This window comes from Pan paniscus, chromosome 6 (genome assembly GCF_029289425.2).
Source record: "Pan paniscus chromosome 6, NHGRI_mPanPan1-v2.0_pri, whole genome shotgun sequence".
In the NCBI taxonomy this organism is placed as follows: domain Eukaryota; kingdom Metazoa; phylum Chordata; class Mammalia; order Primates; family Hominidae; genus Pan; species Pan paniscus.
Window position 1 is genome coordinate 153,495,340 of NC_073255.2, and position 23,616 is coordinate 153,518,955.

General features: G+C 40.0%; 1 protein-coding gene and 1 long non-coding RNA gene across 3 annotated transcripts in view; one reads left to right on the forward strand and one right to left on the reverse strand.

Moving 5' to 3' along the window:
- LOC130541670 (uncharacterized) overlaps positions 1-23,616 on the reverse strand; it is a 126,991-nt gene that overhangs the window by 99,927 nt on the left and 3,448 nt on the right. Inside the window, exon 2 of the long non-coding RNA XR_010112788.1 lies at positions 2,406-2,708. This is a non-coding gene — a long non-coding RNA (uncharacterized LOC130541670). The remainder of the gene's footprint in view (positions 1-2,405; positions 2,709-23,616) is intronic.
- The window catches only part of MET (MET proto-oncogene, receptor tyrosine kinase), a 125,814-nt gene continuing 113,224 nt past the window's right edge, over positions 11,027-23,616 (forward strand). Inside the window, exon 1 of one of the 2 annotated variants that reach the window (XM_034964862.3) lies at positions 11,027-11,274. The gene's annotated coding sequence lies outside the window, so the exon portion shown is untranslated. The remainder of the gene's footprint in view (positions 11,275-23,616) is intronic. The other variant, XM_034964864.3, reaches the window with a different exon arrangement.

The window sequence follows — 23,616 nt, forward strand, 5'->3', positions numbered from 1 at the left end:
GCCTGGAATGACCATATGATTTCGCAGCCATTAAGTATAAACATTCCTCCAGAAAGATTATGCTGCCCTTCAAAAACCAAGCCCTTGATACATGTTTTAGAGTACTGTGAAAATTAGGGATCCTTCTTAGGTCAGGCTTGTTTAGCTTCTTTTCATTATGAGAAAGTAATTGCAGAATCCCAAAGGGCAATCACAGGCTGATGTGAAGTCTTGTCTGCCTGGGCAGTCCAAGAGCCCTAGCAGGCATGGCTGACTTGGTCTCAGGGTGGCAAAAGGGATGGTCCCTCTCCTAGAGCCAAAGGCCCTGGGAATGATCAGCAAACCTCCAAGGGGAGAGGTATACTCAAGTCCTGGGTGACATCCAGGCAACAACTCTCCTCCCTCAGACCCGTGAGATAGGTTTACCAGCATCCTCCAATCACATGCTTTACCTCATCTGCGACAGGTTTAATGGATGTATCCAGTCCCAATTTTCTTGCCTCATTTGAGAAACTAAATGGTGAATACCTTTAAATTGTCTAGTAGAAAACAGCTAGAGAGCATGTTATCTGGACAAAGAAACTTGTCACAAGAATTTTGCACATTTTGCATGACTTTGCTTTTGTGTAAGATGTATAATATACCCTTTGGGAGGAGACACTGATCTAAGTGTGACTTCCTTAAGAATAACAGACACTGTCACAGTTTGTTAATCCTATTTGTCTCCCAGGAGAAGGAGAAGATTATTAATTACCCAGCAAAGGTCAGGGGGTCATCAGGCCCATAAAGGGGGTTTACCTCAGAAAACTAACCAGTGGGAGGCTGAGCAAATCTACAAGACATGCACATGAAGGCTCTCCTCCCTGAGCACAGCCTCCAGGTCCTGATATGCCTGCAGAGTGTCTGCAGAGGACACAGTCCAATTTCTAGACTTGCTTATGAACTTCAAAAACTTTGTGTATACATAGATATCAAGGTTTACAGGCAAACTGATTGAAAGGGTGTAATTTCTGGTGCCCTGCCTAACCACGCAAATGCGGAGCTGGGTCAGCTTGCATCTGCAGCACGGCAGTCCCTTCCGAATACACAATACTCCAAAGGAGATGGGAGACCTCCTACTTCACCCTGCCTTCAGTGACAGCGCTTCTCATTTTCTTTGCCTTCTGCTTTCTGATCCACGAAGTAGAAGTGAGAAAAAAAACTTCACAAATTAATATACTATTGGATTATGCTGCCACTTAAATGGCTAATTGTAATACACTGTGAGATAGGCTAAATTAGGAATATGAAGTGCCAGTGGGAAAACAGATGAGGCAAACTGTCAGCCTCCCCAGGGAGAGGACCAGTGGTGGAAGCTTTCCAGGGTTAGGCTTGGACCCTGAAGGAGGAATCAGGGTGTGCCATGCAAATATTTAAGAAGGAAGGCCATCTCCACGGAAGAGACTGACAAGGCCGATGCCGTTGCCTTTCCCTGCAAAGCTGCAACACTGCCTCTCTTCTTGGGCTAGGAAACACCCAGCTTCTCCTTCACTGGTTTTGGAAGGCAGGCAAAAAGCAAAACAAAAACAGGAAAGAACCACCAGAGCACACACCTTTCTAGGTCAAATCTCATTTCCTAATACCAACAACAAGGTTGACACCTTTTCATTACCAGCCTTGGACTTAAACTCCACCCTCTCTCCAGAGTGGGAGTGGACCCAGATGAGCAACCCAATCGCTTATTCTAGAGTCTGGGCAGTATCCCCTACTCAGTTCCATGTTTGATTTGGTTACAGAGGGATCGTCATTGAGCCAGTAGCATCAGGACCTCTGTTCCACAGCCTCTCTTTCTACAAGAGTCTATGCACTCCTCCCCTAGAAGGACACCATCTGCCAGCAGGAGGAAACCTCTTTTCCTGCCACTGTCTGCCCTGGTCCTCCTTCCCTATCTCTGAGGCATCTGCAATCTTTCATGCCTGGCTCTCTAGCCTAGATAGTTCTAGAACACTGGAATATATTAAAACATTCATACACACACACAACTTCTTTCAACAGCATAAGAACCTAATGTTGAATTTTCTTGAGTTTTTTTTTTTTTAGCTCTCCTGATAATTGCTCATGTGTGGACATATTAAGATCATCATTCTGCACTAGTGATCACTATCCAAAAGTCAGGGAAAAAATCAGACTGTCAGAATCAAAACAATTTCAAGTAATGAAGGTTTTGGGTATAAAATATGTGTTTAAGGGATTTTGTTTAAAAATACACTTTGGCTGTCACTTTAAAAAGATTCGATCAGGGAAGAAAAACCACTATGCATGATATGGAAGTAGAAATTTATTATAGGAATTGGAACTTGCACAATTGTGGGAAGAGCAGGGAAGGTAAAATTCTGAAAAGTGGAGTTAAAACGGTAGAGAAAAGCCACAGACGACTCAGAACTTACAGTGATTCCTGGGAGCCAGCACGTCCTGCTGCCGGAGTGGGACCTCAAAGCCTATGGAAGGTTGTTGGTTCTTCAGGTCTACGGCCTCTGTGAATTCTCAGCAAAGCATCTGGTAGAAGGCCTGGTAGAAGACCTGGGACAAGGTCACCATCAGGAGGGAGGGGGATGCGAGGACAAACAGGAACCTGCTAACACCTCTGTGTCTGTTTCTATCACCAACAGGTGCTGATAACCTTCAGAACATGGCAGCTGCTTTCCTTCTGCCTCCCAGAACTCACAACTTCCCTTTGGACCAACTCCAATCTGAAATTATGTAGAAAGGGAGAGTCTGAAAAACATAGTCCCAAACATAACCAAGTAGACAATAGAACAATCTGGCACATTGATTGGTATTTTGACATAACCGCCAGATCACCAGCAGCTCATTGTAGGCAGGTGCAAGTAAATATCTCACCTCAAATGCAACAAGTACAAAATGAATGCATCATAGTGTCCCAGGCTTCCATTAAACAAAAACAAATAAATAAAACAAACAAAAAGCAATCTTTTATCCCTCAGCTTTATTAATGCATAACTAACAAATAAAAATGGTATATATATTTATGGTGTACATCATGACATTTCTTTCCGTGTATACAAAAAGCAATCTTTCTGAGTACTGCTCAGTTACCACTACCTCTAAGTGATCCTGTGTATTCCACACCCTAAGTGTCCATCTGACCTTCCTCACTGCCCTGTGTCCCAGCAGTCTCTGCCTTCTATCAAGCTTTCCTCTTTGCTTTCCCGCATTAATGAAGTGCTCCTCTCTCTTGCCACCCTGCCTCCAATCTCGCCCTGCTCCAAACCTTCCATTAAACCACATGAATCTTTCTAAAATGTAAAATTCTCCTTATTTTACTTAAATTATTTTAGTGACTCCGTATCACCTATCATATACATCTTTCTTGGTGTGATATGAAAGACCCCTCATATATATTCTGACCCCCACCTACATTTTTAGCCCCCTCTCCTGTCCTAATCCCAAATGCACTGTGCCCCAACTATTTTAAACTATTTGTAAGACCCTGATTATAGGATTATGTCAACACAGGAGTCTGTGTGCCTTCATCCCCTTGCAAATACAGTTGCCTGACAAACTCCTTCTCATCCCATAGGATTTGACTCAAACATGACCTCCTTTGTGGTGTTCTCCTTGTCTCCTCACCTTCTCCCAATCCCCAAAGTCAGTCCATAACATTCTCCTAACAGTGGATAGCATGTGCCATGCTGTACCAGGTCTGCTGATTTACATGTCTGTCTTCTGTGCTAGTTGTGAGCTCCTCAATGTTAAGGACCACATCTCATTCATCTTTGTAGTCCCAGACACTAACACTTCCCAGGTGCATGGTAGGGGCTCAATAAACATTTGGTTAAGAAATTAATTGATGAATTACAAGATCTGACATGTTTAAATATTTTATTCCATATTTATAGCTGCTTCCATACAAATTATGATTCCCATAAAACATAGGTTTACATTTACCAAAAAAAAATTAATTTGGGGGTAATCCAATACATATACATGGCCAAATAATGAAATTCAGTTTAAATCTTGAAATGGCCCTAAATCATATGACCTCATTGATCAGATTAATAAGATTATTTCTAAATCTCAATTTCACCAGTGATGTTTAAACATATTTTTGACCTGCCATTGGAATACAGAACAACAAAGGAAACATCTGGTTGTTCTTAACTTTGGGGAGACAAATCCATTTGTTAACAGTAGCAATAGGAGAGCTGACAGAACCTGATAACAGCTCCAACACAGGGAGCTCAGCCCACAACAGATGGACCAGACACTTCAGGGAAAGCTTTAAAAAGATGTCTTTTCTAATTCAGGTTATACACTCCTTGAAAGTTCCTTCAACATAAGCATGAAAGTTTGCAGATGATTTTATCAGATCTGACAGCTTTTTTCTAGAGGTTAGTTTGCAATTGCCTCTCGGGGATAGTTTGGTTGAATTTCACTGGATTTTGTAAGTAAAGGCAGGAATGTTTCTAATAAGTCAACAAACTGAAAGTCCTAAGCAGTTTGCATCACTGCCAACTTTCTGAGTGCGACCCTTGGCTGGTCAGAGTTTGTCTGTGTTCTTTTTTTTTTTTTTTTAATAACTTTCATCAGCTAACCAAGGTTAACCCAGAGTTATTGCCATTTCTTCTACATGTTTTGGACATAGATTAATAGTAATTATGTTTAGGCTCTAATGATGTAAAAAAAAAAAAAAAGAAAGAAAGAAAGCTCAAACCCTGGCCAGTGCAAAATTATTGGAAAGCATTTTAATACAACTATCTTAATCATATTTCTAAATATGTTAGTCATGTATAATAGTTACATTGATTCTAATCAAACTCTCCAAACATTCTATCCCTTTTCAATGCCGTAAGACCTATATATTCCCTCTTAAACTGCTAAATTTTGTAGCCATTTTTAAATTGTCTAATTTACTTTTGGACTCACCAAATAAAAGATGCCTAAGTTGATTATTAAATCATTCCTACTGGAATAGAATAAAGTATTTAATCATATTTGGACAAGGCAGTAGTTAATAAGAACCACACACTGAAGTACTTTCTAATATAATGTCCCCTTACATACACTACAATTAGTAAATTGTTTGGTATATTGGCTTTAAATGGACTGGCTTCAGTAAAATTTTGGTTGATACCTAATATTTTTAAATTATTTTCATCAGACTTTGGAACTGTTTTCATAGCTGGAGAAACTGATCCACAGGGGTTAAATACCAAAGCACACATCAAGTTAGCCATAAAACCTAGAATTGCAGTAATTACACAAACTCACACACTCACAGACACATTTTTAAAACTCCATCCTTAATGAAATGCTGATGGATGAAAAAAAAAGCACTTTATTTTTCTTGGCACATTATTTTCCAAGATAGGTTATTTTAGTGCCAAAGTTTAAATTAACGGATGGACTGGATAAGTTCATTTGGAAATGATGCTATAGTATGCTGTATAAAAATGAAAATTTTCTTTCCCAAAATTTACCAGAAGGTAAAAGACAGAGAAAGAAAAGAAAAATAAATGAACATGACTTTGGTGATAGAGGCATCGATAGGTCAAAGAGTTATGGAAGCTGCCTTCCAGGACTTTTTGGAAGTCTTGGCCTTAATTTCTCATCTTCCAAGAGGACAGAGATTCTCCAAAATATCCTCTCTTAGGACTTCTCACTGCCTGTCATCTGGTTTTTCCTTTATTTCTCACATTCCCTAGGTTCCCAAAGGAGAGATCAGAAATTGAGAAAACAGAGGCACTAGAGAAGGAACATTCCAGTCCCTCTTCACATCCCACAGGTCTGAGTCCTAGGCACCTACAGCCCACCACTTAGGCCAGCTTGACTGCCTAGGACCTTGGCTCCGAGCTGTGCAGTGTTCTACAGATGGACAGCATAGCACCTTTGGCTTGCACTGCAACATCAGACCCCAACGATCAAGCCAGCAAAGAAGTGGCCATGCCTTAGGTTGTGGCTGACTTTGCAGACAGAGAAGGAAAATGAAAGAATGCCTTAAGTTCTACTTCTCAAAAAAAAAAAAAAAAAAAAAAACTTTTGGGTACTAGGCTTAATAGCTGGGTGATGGAATAATCTGTACAACAAACCCCCATGACACGAGTTTACCTGTATAACAAACCTGCACATGTAACCCTAAGCCTAAAATAAAAGCTTAAAAAAAATAGGTCTACTGCTCCCAGTTAAACGACTGCGTCATTCACTACAGAACCGGAGACAATTTAAAATAATTATAACAGAGGCCGGGCACAGTGGTTCACACCTGTAATCCCAGCACTTTGGGAGGTTGAGGCGGGTGGATCACTTCAGATCAGGAGTTCAAGACCACCCTGGCCAACATGGTGAAACCCCGTCTCTAATAAAAATACAAAAACTAGCATGGTGGTGGGAGCCCGTAATCCTAGCTACTCAGGAGGCTGAGGCAGGAGAATCACCTGAACCTGGGAGGCAGAGGTTGCAGTGAGCTGAGATCACACCTTCGCACTCCAATCTGGGCCACAAAGCAAGACTCCATCTCAATTAAAATAAATAAATAAATAATTATAATGGAAGTGCAGTCATTCTGGAAAGACACAGACTTAAGACAGCTGTGTGACTTTGGATAGGTTACATGATCTCTCTGAGCCTCATTTCCCTCAATGTAAACAGAGAAGGGTGATACCTATTCTGGAGTTTTTTTAATGAGGATGTAAGCAGAGCTCCAGACTCATGATGAATACATGCTACACATTTAATAAATGACAGCTAAATACATTATACCTTTGCCTGATTTTAGGAGAGAGGTCATAAGCTGGATGTGAAAATGAACCAAATCGCTAACAAAATTGCAGCACCCTGTTGGAGACGGTAATTTTTTCTTAATTTTTCTGCCTACAATTTCCTAGGTCTTCTAATTAACATTGTGATACTTTAGCTTGTAGCCTAGCAGTCTTGTTCTTGTCCTCAATATTAAGTATGCTTAGTCATATTTTTAGATAACTTAACATTGCATATTTATTTTTAGACAGCCCAGCCACACATAAATGACCAATACAAATCAACATAAAAGCAGTTCATATCCAAGTGCCCAGTTTTAACCCTCTGTAGCTGGCAGTTCCATTTTTAAGGTGAAGTTTCCTAAAATGTATAATCTATAAAACTAATTTTATAGAAAATTGACACTGAAGATATTAAGAAAAATCAAAGCATTTTGTGGTCAATTAAATTGGGGAGATGGTAGGGTAAGCAAAGTTAAGAAGGGTTTTTTTGGTTTTTGGTTCGATTTTGCTGTTTTGTTTTATCACATGAATTTTCAAAACCTTCAACATTTGAACGTACATGACATAGCTCTAAAAAGGTAATAGGAGTCCTACATTTCCAAATTTTATCTGTGTTCAGAAATGACATTAGGTGACATTACCTGAATTCTTCTATTGTCTTTTTGTAGAGACATTTGCCATAGGCACAATAATAGGGGTGATGGGGCAGGAGGAAGGGAAAAACAGAGTGAGAGAAGGAGTTCCAGAGTAACTACTCTTTAAGGCAGGGATCACAGATCCTAATGCCTACAGGAGAAAGTGAAATCAAGATCAGAGGTGGGCCAGACACAACCCAAGAGAAGATGGTAGGTCAATGGCAAACAGCAGATCATATGGTCTTTCTACCTCAATTCACACTTTTAAAAACATTCTGTGCACCTGTATATGTCTGTGGGCCCTATTCACCATACATTGCAAGCATGAAGCCCCTATTCTTAGGAGACTGCTTTCATTTTTATTTCAAAAACAGCACCAACTTCAAGAGTGCCTTCAAAGATCCAAATTTTAATGTGTTAAAGAGAGGGAAAAAAAGATAGAGCATATTAGAGCAGGAGGTGGCTGTTCCTCTGTCTCTTTGTCACAGCTACCACTAGACCCATCTCAAAGTTAAGAGATGGGATCCTGTTTGTAGTTCAACATTATGTTATCCACAGGTGGATGGATAAGACCTGCTTATGCCTTTGGATCATTTATATTTTACCAGACACTGTTCCATGTGCTCTACTTGTAGCTCCTCATTTTATCCTCACAATAACCCTATCATGATCCCCATTTCACAGATGAGACACAAGAGAGTTTAATCCACTGGCCTGTAGCTACACAGCTAGCAAGAGACATAGCTGGGATTGAAATCCAGGTTGTTTGGTTCTAAAACTCTTAACTATTATGCTCAACTCAGTCTTGGAGATGTTGTTCCCAATTTGAGGGGTCTATCAGTTTTAATTGCTTTCAGCTGCAGGTGACAGAAGTCCCAGCTACCAGTGTCTAGAACAAGTTTTGTTTTTGTTTTTTTTTCCACAAAACAAGAAATCTGGAAGCAGGTGTCTACTGGCAGTAGGGCTGTACCTCAGCAATGTCAGCACCAACTTCTGCATGCTGGTCACAAGATGGTTAGTTCTTCACTGGGCATCATATATGAAATCAAGAAGCAAGAAAGGAAAAGGGGTGGCACCAGCCTTAAACCCTTTCCCACAAGGCCCCATCAGACTTCAACTTATACCTCATTACCAGAATGACATCACATGGCCATGTCTAGCTGCAAAGGAGTCTGGGAAAGCAAATATTTCTCTTTTCAAGCCCCAAGAGTGGAGGCAGGAACAGGAAAATCTCGTTGGGAACAGATGCTGGCTTAGCCAGCCAACAGTGTGGACCACAAGAGATTTGGTTTGGTTAAGAAAATACCAACAGAACTTCATCATACAGTGTATCACCCATGACATGAACCCAAGGAAAGTTAAATAGCAACAATTAAAAGTTTGCTGCAAAACCAAAATTGAATTATAGAACTCCTATTACCTTTTAAAATATCTGTTTCCATTCATTTCCAAAAATCTGAAATTATCTGTAAACATTTTCCCAATCAAATCTGTCTAGGTAGTGTGTAAAAATTACTTGACCTTCACACACCCAGATACTTTTAGTTATGCTATTGTTAGTTATGTTATTTCATAAAATGTTATCTCCTTATTTACAGTTGATAAATGAAATGATGATTTTCAATACAGTTTCAAAACTGGATTGAAATTTTGTTAGTTATTAGAAACTAGAAAGCTTCAGTGCTGAAAATACACAACGGGTTGTTTGTATTTATCATCTATTTTATTTTCCAGTTTGCATTGGCTTTTCTGGGTCTTTCTACAACTTTAATTGTAAATTTTTTCTTTTATATTTTTATCATGGCACTCAAACTCAGAAAACCTGTTAAGGCAACTACATAATGTGATCTAAAAATCCAGTTAACATATTGCTATGGAAACCAGGAAATAGAAACAGCACTCTAATCATTCCTTTAGACAACTATGGCTCTGTGTGTGTGTGTGTGTGTGTGTGTGTGTGTGTGTAAAACTTTTTAAATTCATTAATTTATTCATCTTTTATTGAAAGCTGTTACTGAACCCAAAATCTGTAATTGATCTGTCCATAAATAGGCCCAGTGCCTTATTACCAGTAAATTAGTGTTTTTTAATGAGCTATAGTCATTGATAAATTATGCCATGCCGTATCAGGAAATCTCCAGTCAGGCCGCGTTGTTTATTTAGCCTGCTGAGGCCTCTTGGTATGGTGTGAAGGACACCTGACTGGCCTGAAAGCTAAATTCTAACTTTGCCCCTCTTACTAACCAGCTATGTGACTCTCCTGGGAACTTTTAGGGACTCAGTTTCTTTACCTGCAAAATGGTTCAATGCAAGACTTTAATAACGTAATGGGAACTTTCCTTTTCCATAAAACTGGGGAATCAAGAGGTAATCTCTTTTGAGGACTGAAATCACTCTTATGTAACCTCTGGTTACATTATCATTTCCAAGTGCCTGGCACTTGGGAAATGATAACTATTCTTACTACATTTTTCTATGTTTCATTCTGTAGTAAATAAGAACTGAACCTGCATAGTAACTGTTATTTTAACCCATGACTTTCAATAACGAAGATATCTATGTCTCATTATCTATTGCCATGATTGAACAAGCCCGTATGAGACGCTTGAACAAGTTGGTAAGAGAGCCGGAACGAACTCAAGTTCTAACCGGCAATGCCCGTTCCTTAGATCCTATTACCTTTGAGTGTTCATTTACTCTTGTAGGTGCCAATTTTTATAGCGAAATACAAAGTTATCCCAACACAATTACTCCTAATAGAGTTCACCGAGGCCCCAAAAGCTCTTTTTTTAAAATCATCATAAGATTTCAACATTCAAGAATTAAACTTTTGTTCTGTTGTGCTTATTCATCGCTATTTGCCCAGTTATTTAATCAGCCTGCTTCCGGCTATGAAAAAGAAAAAAGAAAAAAAGAAATGGAAGTCTCCTCAGGGTTAAACTCCTCTGTTGTTCTTCCTTGCAGAAATTTGAGTTATTATAGTAGAGGATAATCGTTGCATAATGAAATCATTGGGACAATTCGTCCATCCACTTCTACCTCCGCCTCTAACAATGAACTCCTTGTTTCTGCGGTGCCCAAATCTCTCTAAACCCGGGTGGGCGCGGGGCGGTTAGCGGAGACGTGGGAGAGGCCGAGAGCAAAGCTCGCGCCCTTCCCAGGGTCAGCGAGCGGGGTGCCAGGAGGGTGCGCGCCCTGCCTCTGAGCCCGGGGTGACACTCGCCTCCCAAGCGCCAGGAGGGGGAGACTCGGTCCCGCTTATCTCCGGCTGTGCTAACTTCAGACCGCCTGAGCTGGGGGAGGAGAGCGCGCAGCCAGGGCGAGAAAACTTCTCCACCTAGAAAGTTTCACCTTGTCGTGGGCGGGGCAGAGGCGGGAGGAAACGCGACCCCCGCGGGGCCAGGCGCGGCGCGGACGGCAGGAAGGGCGGGGGCCGATTTCCCTCTGGGTGGTGCCAGTCCCCACCTCAGCGGTCCTCGGAACCCGCGGACTAGGCGGACGGACAGCGCGCGAGGCAGACAGACACGTGCTGGGGCGGGCGGGCGAGCGCCTCAGTCTGGTCGCCTGGCGGTGCCTCCGGCCCCAACGCGCCCGGGCCGCCGCGGGCCGCGCGCGCCGATGCCCGGCTGAGTCACTGGCAGGGCAGCGCGCGTGTGGGAAGGGGCGGAGGGAGTGCGGCCGGCGGGCGGGCGGGGCGCTGGGCTCAGCCCGGCCGCAGGTGACCCGAAGGCCCTCGCCGCCCGCGGCGCCCCGAGCGCTTTGTGAGCAGATGCGGAGCCGAGTGGAGGGCGCGAGCCAGATGCGGGGCGACAGCTGACTTGCTGAGAGGAGGCGGGGAGGCGCGGAGCGCGCGTGTGGTCCTTGAGCCGCTGACTTCTCCACTGGTTCCTGGGCACCGAAAGGTAAAATTGCAGCCCCTTTCAGATCCGGTACCCCATCCCTCGCCTCAGGGGTTCTGCTTTCTTTGTTCCCGTAAGAGACCTGACTGCTGTTCCAGGGGGCAAAACCACGGAGGTGGGCTAGAGTTTAGGGGCTTCGGAAACTGAAGAGACGTGGCCAGGAGGAGGACGAAACTAGAATGGGGCTTGTCTTTTTAGGGGGTTGCTTCTGATGGCCACCTGTATGACTTAGGAGGGAGAGGGGCGCTGGGACAGTGGGTGATGTGTGACTGTTATGGCCCAGCAAGTTTTAAAGCTGGGATCTGACTCAGCCCTTACAAAAGGGATCCGGTCATCCTCGTCCCACCGTGATGCAGCCGGCAAGGTTTGAGCCGAGCTGTTTCCTTGTTCCCAGCCTTGCTTTATCTGTGTTATGTTGGGGTCCTTCCAAGGGGCAGGTGTTTCTGTGAAAGTCTGAATTCATTTCTGGCAATCACGCGGGGCTTGTGATCCATCAGTTTTCCATCGTACCTTATCTCTTTCTGGGGCTTGTGGTGGACATCTATCTTATTAGGTGAAATAGATTATAACCAGAGGCTGGGCAATGTGGCCAGTCGTAGTGCTGACCCGATAATTAAAGCACCAGTGAAAGTACTTTCCCTGACTATTGTCAATGCAGAATTTACTCCGAAGTACGGTTTCTCATTCATATCTTTCATGTTTTAAAAGAGCCATTTGCTAATTTGGCAGTTGGAGAGGGCTCCAATGGCTCACGCATGAATAGTTGCCCAGTGTATTTTACCTTATCACAGTTTTATGTTCAAAAGAGCCCTCGGGCAGAATGAAATATTGTCAACTCTCTTAGGCAAAATAATCAAGATACTTTAATTGCTATGTTAAGATGGTCCATGAATGTGAGAGGATTGTAAAAACTGACGTTGGAGGCAATATAGACTATCTGGACCCTCTCTTGAATTTTAAGAAGACTGTTCACATTCTGTAGCTTTGGGTGGGGGTTTATTCTGTCGCTTCCATCAGCCAGACACATGCACATTGCCATGCAAATGGATTCAGAAAAACATTATATTCCCTTGCAGCTAAACTATTATAGCTGACTAATGAATTTTTTCTGCATGAAAATGATCTGAAAATGATGTACATCATGTTTCTCTGTGCTACAGGGACATAAATTGCATTTTTATGTAAACAGTGTAAGTGGTGCTTGGATTGTTTACAGGTACATAGCTTTCCTTCCTTGATCTAAGCTAATTGAGCTTTGTTTTGAATGTGTAAACTTCCATAATGGAACTTAAGTGAGGTACTTTGGTTCCTATCATTTGCAAGTCTGTGGTGTATTCAATGTTCATTCTTTTTGAACTGCTGAATAACAGAGGGAAAATTTCCATCATTCATAAGAAATTTTGGTAGTACAAAAATGCGTCTGATAGCCTATGAAATGTACTGCTGTTTTAAAAATTCTATTCCGTTTTCAAACTTAATGGTGCATAAGCTATAGTTATTAACTTAAATATATTTTGCTTTTAACATGATGGAATTTGTGGCATATAGAAGACAGTCTGCCGACTACTGCTTTTTCAAAATTGCTTTGTTCTTGATACATGGCAATAAGGGTTTACATTAGATGTATACTACATGCTTTCAAAATTAGTTGATGGAGTTTATCTTCATGATAAAAAATGTGCCAGATTAATCATAGCCAGTCAATACGAAAGCTCATAACTAATATTTTCACTACTTTTAAACCTATAATAGAGAAAAATGACCCTTTGCTAAGCAGGAGAAATACCCATATTTTATAAATTCCTTTTAAGACTATGTAAGTATATGCCTTGCATTAATCTTGAAATCTTTAAAAAAAAATTGTCTTAATGAGGGCTAGACTAAGAAATACATTTCAAACATCAATTTCCTTAGCTGTTTTTAAAATAGTGTTTGAAATAGCATTAGTCGTATTATCCTTCTGCAGATCTACATGATAGTCTCAAATTAACTTTTTCTCAAATGTGGTCATCTCAAAACAACGTGAATAACTCAGAGGGGCTAACATCCTCTAACTGGCTTATTTTCTCCAAGTGGCTGCACCAAAGACATGGCGACACCCCCATGGTGAGCACAGTTCCTCACACATTCGGATTACCTCCCATTTCTCTGTCCTCTTCCTCCTCAACCCTTTCCCTTGGTTTGGTCAGAGCTGCTTTCAAGGCCTTCCGTGCCCCCATTTCTCCAGCCCAGTTTGCTCGTTTCTTCTTTAGGCATTAGGCTTAGTGATTCTCGCCAGAGCCATCTATGCTTTCTTTTCCATGGTCTAAATCCCTAAGATTTCCTTGGTCTGCTGTGTTTATTCATAGGATACTCAATTTCCTCATTGTGCCCTCTTAAGGGGAGAAAATGTATGTAGAAACTCAAGTGTCAGGAAGTGAGCCTTCTTTTCCTGGCTGGTGTATGCTGAAACTAGTGTTTTTGACACCAAGCCCTTAGGGCAGAGTTTCTTCATGGGTTTTGCTCAGTGCAAAATAAATAGTCACTTCTCAGTAATAAATGATAGATACACTGACTAATGTTAGTTCAGAATCACTTTGATGATGTGTTCTCAACTGACACTGAGTTGCTGCTAGATCCACATTTGCCTGACCAAAAAATAGCTAGGACCTATAGGTAGAGTATCATATGTACTAGGTACTACAGCATTTTCTTTAAAAGAAAGAAATGGAATCTGCCCTTGAGAAGTTTACAATCTAGATACACAGGCAAATATCACATATTAAATGAACACAAATTCATAATTATTAAGAGGACATCACACGAGAAACACTTTCAAAATCATCCTATTTGCTATGAAATAATAGAATTTTTTTTAAAAAATCAAAGTTTGGAACTTAAAAACCTTAAAATTTTCAAGCTGTTTCTGCATACATCACCTTTCTGATACCAAAACGACCTTACAAGATAGGCAAGTCTGATAACATCTTAACATTCTTATGTTATAGACAAGGAAACTGAGCTTGAGACTAGCTCCATGCTATTTCAATAGCACCATACCACCTTTCCTCAGCCATCAACTATTGGAAACATTTTCCATGGAGGCATCATTAGGGATGCTTAAGATAGTGGTAAATGATGAATATAACATATCTTGTCCCTGGAGTTTTTGTCACCTTCTCTTTCTCCAGTTCTCTCTCTCTTTTTTTTAAATTTCTTTTCTTTTCTTTTTTTCTTTTCTTTGTAGTGAGACATACCGAGAAAAGGTTTCATTCATATGTGTGGGGCATTCTGCTCCTGTTATCAGATTAAGAGCCGTGAATAATTTTGTAATCTATCCTTCTATCAGAAAGCCCATTCTCAGATATCTTTTCAGCTGTGTTAAACAGGTTAGTATATTCCGCTTGGGATTTGTTTCAATAAAAACATCCAGTAAAATCTGACTACTTTGCTTTTCATGGGACAAAATGAAAAAAGTGCTTTTATAAGCTGTAAAACTTAATTGAGAGAAAAAATCACATGTGGCATTTGTAGCAGGAGGTATGAGCTCAGTGAAATAAAAAAGTTAACTTTGTAATCACATACCCAGGTACACATATTTCTCTCTCTGATTGCATAAATGTGTGCAAGTATGTTTCTGTAGGTTACTCCCATTGATTTTAATTTCTATAATAAATTATGTAGCTATAGGGCCCACAGGCGATTATATAATGGGCAATAGAATTTGAAAATGTATTTCTCCTAATATAATTAAGGATAGCAATTATGAAATGTGCTTAGAGAATCACAAGTTATCGTGAAAGCCAGGTTCCTGTACTCCAAGAATGTGAATGAGGATTTAGTCATTCATTCAGGATAATTTTTTGACAACCTACGAGGCATAGTTCTAAAATCTGGCATTTCCACAGAGTATAAAACAGACGAAAATCTCTAACCTCATGACACTCTGTTCTATTGAGTTGGCAAACAATAAAGAAATACATAACTAAAATGTGTTGTATGTCAGGTGATGATAATAGCTTCAAGGTAGAATAAAATGGAAAAGAGAATAGGGACTGTCAAGGATAAGAGAGAGTGGGATGGTGATTGAAAAACTCAATAGTGAGGTCAGTGAAGGCTTGTCTTCAAAGGTAGGCTTTGGGCTAGAGCCTGAAGGAGATAAGGAAGTGAGCCAGGCGCATATGAGGAGCACTTCTCAGGAGTGCTATTCTCATCTTGTTTTTCCTGAAAGTGTGCAGTTCACAGCTTGCACAACTGTCCATAGACTCCCTGATTTTGGAGGGAGATACCTGAATAGTGCCCCTGTTTTTGTAGGGAAATACCTGGACAGTGCCTGCCATCATTAGCTACCATGTTAAAGATGAAGATACAGGAGTGGCCCACATCTCTTGGTTTATGAGACATGGAAGAGGAAGACCCACAGTGTTGTTTTGTTTTTTTGTTTTTTTGTTTTGTTTTGTTTTGTTTTGCATCCGCCTGCTCCCATCCCATACTCCATCCTCTATCAGAGATATTGCTCCATTCAGACAATTTTCCTTCTTATTTTCCACACTGTGAGCCTGTCACAGTGGGATTTGTTGAGAATGATACCCATGGCTTTTTTCGTTGATCCCTTCCATAGTATAAATCTAAAGACAGCAAGAGGCAGTTGCTGATGGTGTGCAGCTTCTGTCTGCTATGCACTTCTTTCTTTCCCCCTCGCTCTCCTTCCTTTTCCTTTCCAGTATTAAGTCACTGCATTGGATTTTCTTCCTCTTTTCTTCCTTTTCCCTTATTCCCCTATTTATATCCTGTATCAAGATTTGCAAACAGGTAACTTAAATAAGGAAAACTAACCATTTCACTAGGGATTGACAAACTGCTTAGGAAAAGCAGAGGGGCAGTCACTGCTTGGCGTGATTAGAGCTGTTGTGAGGCTCAGTGTATGGCATGGGCCCGTGTGGTAGTATCTTTCAGATTTTCAAGAGAAACTAGGACTCTCCCAATTTTAAAATGTTGACTCAGTGTCTTTAAAACACCATACAGCTTACAGTGGCAGAAAGTCTGCAAGCCCGATTGGGCTCCTGATGGTCCCAATTGCAGCAGCATGCATGGCCCGAGAGCCCCAGGACTGCTTCTACAAAATATTTTATTTTCTAAAATTCTCAGAAAATTAACTAAACAGATTTTTTAAAACCAATATTTTATGTCAGTTCCTATTGGCACGTAGTTATTTTTCTAAACTCATCAGCCCACATACTTTACATCAAACTATGTACATTTCTAAACTAAAGGGTAATCTAGTTATTTCATTCTTAAACTGAAGTAGTAGTTTTCTGAAACCTGAATCCATCATGGCTTTATGCATCAATTTCATTTCCAAGTTCTCTGATTCAGGATAAACTCCCCCTTTGGAATATTGTCTTTCTCTCTCTCTCTCTCTCTCTCTCTCTGTCTCTCTCTCTCTCTCTCTCTCTCTCTGTCTCTGGAAATGACTGAACTTCACCCGTTGTTATTACCCTGCCATTGAAATTCAAAACATGCACTGCCCTCCTGGTTTCCAGTGCCCTTTAAAAGCAATCAGATCAGTGTTAAAATCTATTTTTCCAAAGGAATAAAAGCTCACAGGTTGTGCACTAATTTGTTTCCTTTAATCCTAAAATCTCAGTGAAATGCCCAAGCTAGCAGCCCTCCAGAAGGCCACTGTGTTAGAAAGGGAGATTATGTACTGTATTTCTTCCTACTATTTTAAATGCAAATATAATAATATATCATGAAACAGTGCACATACAGTATACATATTAAGATCAGTGGTCTATTCCTGTTTTGAAATGGTCTCCTACTCCTTAATAGTTGGAATTCTGAGGCAGCACCTAGACTCTCAGGTCCAATTTGAAAATGTATGTTTTTTTTAAAAAAGAATGACTTGGGGAATAACTGTTTGATAAGACCGTGGAAGATTTCTAATTTTTAATATTTTATTAAAAATGTAAAGAAAGACATTCAAAGCTGAGACCTTTGAAATAATATGGTCTTTGCAAGTCAGAGAAAAAGAGAAGTGGTAAATTTATTAGAGATAGGTTGCCTCCTTTGAGGCCTAATCATGTGGGAAAGGAAAACCCAGCCAAGGTTTGGGTCCATAAGACAATTCAACCTAGCTTTAAAAATAGGTTTTGGCTTTGCTTGGGACCAGAGTGTGTTTAGACCAGCATTTTAGCTATTAAATTTTAAACCTAGGGGTCTTTTAAGGGAAATTTAATCCATGTGTCTTGGATTCACTAAATCTTAAATCATTACTCACAAACTGTATGTCCCTCTAAGCTCTTTGATGTCCAAGAAATCTCTAAAATTGTGTAAGGCCTTTTTGTTCCAGAAAAAAATAGGAAGTTGGTTTTTGCTAAGCGTCAGTAAACAGCATCCTCAAAAATCTGATTAGGTCTAAAATCTTGCAACCATGACAGTATGGATGTTTGAATGATGCAATGTGAAAATTTTAAGCACTTTTTAAAGTCCTTGTTTACCAGTAATACTCAGTTGTAATCCTTACTAACCCCAAGGAAATTATTTTGACACATTTCCTCTCTGTTTTGTAATATAAATACAAAGCCCAAATATTTATCATTTTATTCTGGCACATAGTAGGTACTCAGTAAGTATTTTGTAGAGTGTTGAATGACTCTTTCTTCTGCCCAGAAACTTCTAGCTAATGTCAGTTCTTCTATTCAATATTGATATCCATCTGTCATACCTTGGAATGAGATCTATTCTAAGTCAGTGACCTTGTTAGACAAATTTTTAAAATAAGCCATCTAACTAAATATATGACATTTATTGAAATTCATTTTGCACCATGAAGCAACTGCCTTGCAAAGAGTGCTGAAAATAGGAAGGAATTTCTAGACTAATTTGATTAAATATTCAGTTGTTGCCATATGCTTTCTGAAAATTGATTTTCCCCCTTTTACTATTCCTGTCATCCTTCCTCCCACCTTGACATGCTTACTGATTGAAAGCTATGCACAGAAAAAGGGCAGGTCGCTTGTATGTATAAGCAAGAGCAGCAAGTCCAAACAGGCTTAGAAAACGTAATGCTATAATCACGAGTTGTCATAATATAGGAGAGGGGAGAGAGGAATACTCAGCAATAAGAGTGGTGTTGGGTATTGCTCCAAATTACATGGATGACACATCTTTGAACTCTATTGTGTCGGGGGAAAACACCTTCTTGCTGTAGTTAGATTTCCTGTTTGTGAATGTGTATTTTCTGGTAACCAGACTTCCTATATGAATTTGACATAGCTTTAAGTGCATTTCAAATGACATGATTAAAGAATGGCTGCTTTGGAGACAGCAGCTCCTTCTCTCTTAAAGAAATAAACTATCATGCTAAAATATAGGCATTGAGATCTTTCTTGATACCATATTGTGAATTTCTAATGGCTCATCACATTTTTATCCTCAGAAAACCTTTCCTGGTGAAAAGCATGCTGTTTTAGTATCACATTTGGGGTGATGGAATTGGCAATTTCTTATATCTTGAGGGGGCGGGGGGGGGTAAAAGGAAAATTGTGTTAATAGGGTCTTAAAATAGAGATTCTCTTAGGTTAACCTGAAGATTTACTAAATACATTATCATTACAGCTTGTTTTGACATTTAATTGTAGATGGCACTGTATCAGCACTGACTTATTTATACAGCTTTGTTTAGACATGCCTAATTTTTATTTCATTGGTGGAACCAAACCATCAGTAATAAATCATATATCAGTGTTTTTGTACACATTCGTATTTACATGACTTTTAAAATTCCAGTGTAAAGGTCTCACAACTTGAAAAATGAATGAATGCCTGAGTATTTGAACAGTTGGGAAAATGTAGTTCAATTTAAGAAAGATTTTTTGTGACAATTCTTATGCCATATATAGAAAATAGATAATAAAGGAGAAGGCCTGGAGGTTTAGATGGGATATTGGATCAATGAGCAAAGGAAGGGGAAAGGTGGGCCAGATATGCTGAAGGGTCATGGGCTTGGGTGCACCCTAAGTCATAAAGAGAGTGTACCATTAACAATCAGGCTGCCTGAATTCTAAGTAGGAAAGAGGCAGGTCAAAATGGTGTATAGGCCAGGCACAGTGGCTCACGCTTGTAATCCCAGCACTTTAGGAGGCCAAGGTGGGTGGATGGCTTGAGCTCAGGAGTTTGAGACCAGCCTGGGCAACATAGCAAAACCCCCCTCTTAAAAAAAAAATACAAAAATTAGCTGGACATGGTGGTGCACACTTGCAGTCCCAGCTACTCAGGAGGCTGAGGTGGGAGGATCACCTGAGCCTGGGAGGCCAAGGCTGTAGTGAGCCGAGATCATACCACCGCACTCCAGCCTGGGTGACAAAGAGAGACCCTGTCTCAGAAAAAGTGGGGGAGGGAGGGTATGGAATAAAGTAAAGCTCACGGGAAAATGGTACCTTTACCATTTTCCCACCTTGGGAAATGGTGGGAAAATTTAGACATTGCTTTACAAAGTCTAAATTTCTGCCAACTTGTGTTATATGTGGTTTGATTCTGGAGAAAGATAGACTATCATCTATCCAGTCCTAAATTGGGCCTCTTAGTCTGCCCTCCCCTCAATTACCAGGAAGAATAGCAGGAGTATGTCACAGAAGCAGAGAAAGCTTTTATTCTGAGTGTCAGAGGCATGTCCTAAGCACTCTGTTATCTACTCCCAGGCACTCTAAATGAAATTCCATTTTCTCTGAGGAAATCAAAATATGAAAAGAAAACTCAGGCAAATTTATAAAGGTTTTACACCATTTTCATGACTGAAATATTCTAGCATATCTAGCTCATTATAATCTATAAATTCCTGTTGGGACCAAAAGTTATGGCCCTAAAACCTGTTATCTGTAATCCTTTTCCACTGGGATATTGTCTCTGGGGATATATATTAGCTTTCCTTGAGGATACTACCTTGAAACCATTTCTTTGGTCCTTGACTATACAAAGTTCATACTAGCATGGATGTAGGAATTGTATTTTTCTATTCTAAATACGAATTTAGACAGTGATATAAAGATTCAAGGAAAGCTTCTATCAAGGCCTGCCTTCACTACTTGTCTTTTGGCTCCTCTGAGGGTCTTAGGTGAGCCACTGTCATCTGATTCTGCCCTCACTTCAGGCAGAATTCATATGGCTCCAGCCAATGGCTACACTGTCCGAAGTGAGCCTGTGGTCTCACAACCATCTGGTTAATACAAAGACAGCAAGCCAATATGATCACTTAGGACCTAGGCAAACCTTTGGGCTTAAAATATTACCTTAGCTATTGTTGTTTTTAATGAGTATCAAATAGTATGATATTTGTAATTTGTATTATGTAAAGAAGTAACCAAAGCAGAGATTGTTGACAAAAAAAAATCTTCCTCCTAACACAAATGAATATGCATTTTGGACTTTTCAAAAATTCCCTTTCTGTCTTGTCAAAATTAAGATATTTCTAAATTTTATTTCAGTCTCACTAACACATACTTGGATTATTGTTCATTGAAATCTGTACGTCAAGGCCCAGTGATTTTAAACATTCTTTTGGTCTTCAAAGAGCTTACCCAAAAAAAATTGTTCTTTAAATCACCAGAAAAGTGCAGATAAAATCCCAGACAGTTTCATTAATGACAATGAAAGGTGACAGCCCTTGAATCTATGTCATAAGTTGATTAATTACTTTCCAAACATTATTAAAGATATTAGACGAATAACTTAGACTGGTATCCAGGATCAAGGTTCCTTCATAATCCCTAAATGGGTTTTAATTTTCAGAGTTAGATGATCATTATATGTGATTTATTTCTTTAACATCTTTAGACTGTTGGCTTTATTGAAAAGAGAGGAGAGTATCTGTTTCAATGTGTTTTCTTTTCCCTGAAGTTATTCCTTGCAGAATTCAATAAAACCGGTTTTGAAATAAAAATAATTAAATGCTGGCATTTTCTCTTAATAAGGGCCCATAGACCTGATGAATTATATAAACATTACAAGGAATTTACCACTGAGTTCATAATTATGTAACCATTTAATGCCCAAACCTGCCTACTGACAGTGAAGACGTTCAATGAGAATGGGCATTGTCCATTAGGATAAGGATGACCTGGAGTGAACTTTCATTCTTGTTTTGGTTCTTTCCCATTTTGCCCAATTCATAGCACCTGCTTCTCTTAACCAGCAAGTCTGTTTGCATGTCTCCAGTCCAATTTTTCGCCATGCCCACTGCGGTGATTCCAAACTCTCACCATTTCTTAAGCTCTTGCATCTTTTGGGCTCCCCTTATTCTCAGTATAAGATCTTTCCTTATAGTTTAGAGAGTAAACACAAGCCCAGTGGTTTCCATGTCACCCATTATTACCTCTTTCTGTCTCAAAGGATGAAACAGTCTTTTCTACCTAAGTCTTGACCCTGTTGTTCCCCACACCTTTGAGCACCTCCTCCCTCTATCCTACCCACCTTACAACTCTTCTCACGTTTAAAATCTCCCTCACCATTTTTCTTTTTTAAAAAAATTATATTTTAGGCTCAGTGGTACATGTGCAGATTTGTTACATAGGTAAACTCGTGTCACAGGGTTTATTTCATCACCCAGGTATTAAGCCTAGTACCCAATAGTTATCTTTTCTGCTCCTCTCCCTCCTCTGCCCCCTCAAGTAGACCCCAATGTCTGTTGTTCCTTTCTTTGTGTTCATAGGTTCTCATCATTTAGCTCCCACTTATAAGTGAGAACATGCAGTATTTGGTTTTCTGTTCCTTTGTTAGTTTGCTAAGGATAACAGCCTCCAATTCCATCCATGTTTCTGCAAAAGACAGAATCTCATTCTTTTTTATGTCTGCATAGTATTCCATGGCTTCTCTATTTTTCATTCACCTCTTACTCAACTTACTGATTCTTCTAGAAAGAAATAAAACACACACATCAGGCATCCTGATAGGATCTTGAATACACAATTTCCTTAAGTAGTCACTCCTGTTTTCATTTTAGCCTTTAAATAACGAATTCTTGAAAATAAATGTCTAACTCAGTTTCTCTACTTTCTTCATTCCCATTCATTCTTAAGTCATTCAACTCAAGCAGTCTGTACCACATGCCCAAGAAAGTGTCCTCATTCTAATCACCAGTGCCCTCCTCATGGCCAGATCTGATGGACACTGGTTTTTATCCCTTTTGACCCGTCTGTAGAATTTGACACCATACATTTTATTTCTCCCTTCTCGAAAGTTCTCCTTTAGCTTATCTCTCCACATTTTCTTTGCCTACAATTGTTCTTTTTACCCTTTAAAACATAAAGGTTAGATTCTAGTCTTCTTTAAGGCTCCATCTGAATTCCTCCTTTCTACTTACAAAACACATTCACAAGTGATCTCACTTCAGTGACTTCCAATACACCGATGGACGAGTGGTTCACAAACCGCTCTCTCTCACTTCCTCTTTTCTCTAGACCACCACTTTCATGTTGTCAGCTACCTTACAGACTCCACCACTTAGATGACCAGAAGCTACATCAGGGTTATTAACTCAACTAATTACTTTTACCCTCAAAGTCTCCTCTCCCTATTTTCCTTACCTTGGTTTATGATACCCAGATAGACATTTTTTTAGCCATTCTTGGCTTTTCAGTCTCCTCTACAATCAAAATCCATATTGAATAATTCCCACATAATTTTTCTCACTTTAATATGTGTATAATCTAGTCCTTCCTTTCTTTCCATAATGCTAGAAACTTTGTTCAGGAACATTCTTTTGTATATTGATTGATTCTGTTGTCCATTCATTCAATAAATGCTTACTAAGTGCCATGTAATGACACTATGCTAAGGGCTAAAAGTGGAGCTTACACTCTGATGGGAGACACAGATAAATAAGTTACTATATAGTGTGGTAAAGGCTAGATAAGGGGAAGATAGGTTTGATGTTTGAGCACTTAGGAGAGTTCCTAATTCCTTACTAGAAGGTAAGAGAGGCATCAGAGAAGGCTTCCCAGAACTGTTCCCTAAGATGAGGCTTGAAGAGAGAGGACAACTTATCCATGTGAAGTTGAGGGCAAGAATATCCATAAAGAGGGATCCACATGTGCTGAAACCCAGAGTGGCTGAGCACATGGCTTGCTTCAAGAACTGGAAGAGGGCAGAGTGGCCAGAGCCTAGATTTCTAATGGTGTGATGGCAAGAGGCAAGACTGGAGAGTGGGGCAGAAAAAAATGGTATGTGGTTTGTAAGCTCTGCCAAGGGGTTGACATTTTTTTTCAGCAAAGAAGTGACATAGTCAAATTGTCAGTTTAGAAAGATATCTCTGGTATGCTAGGGGGCAGATGATCAGGGTGAGAATGGAGAGGGAAGACCAGCAAGGAA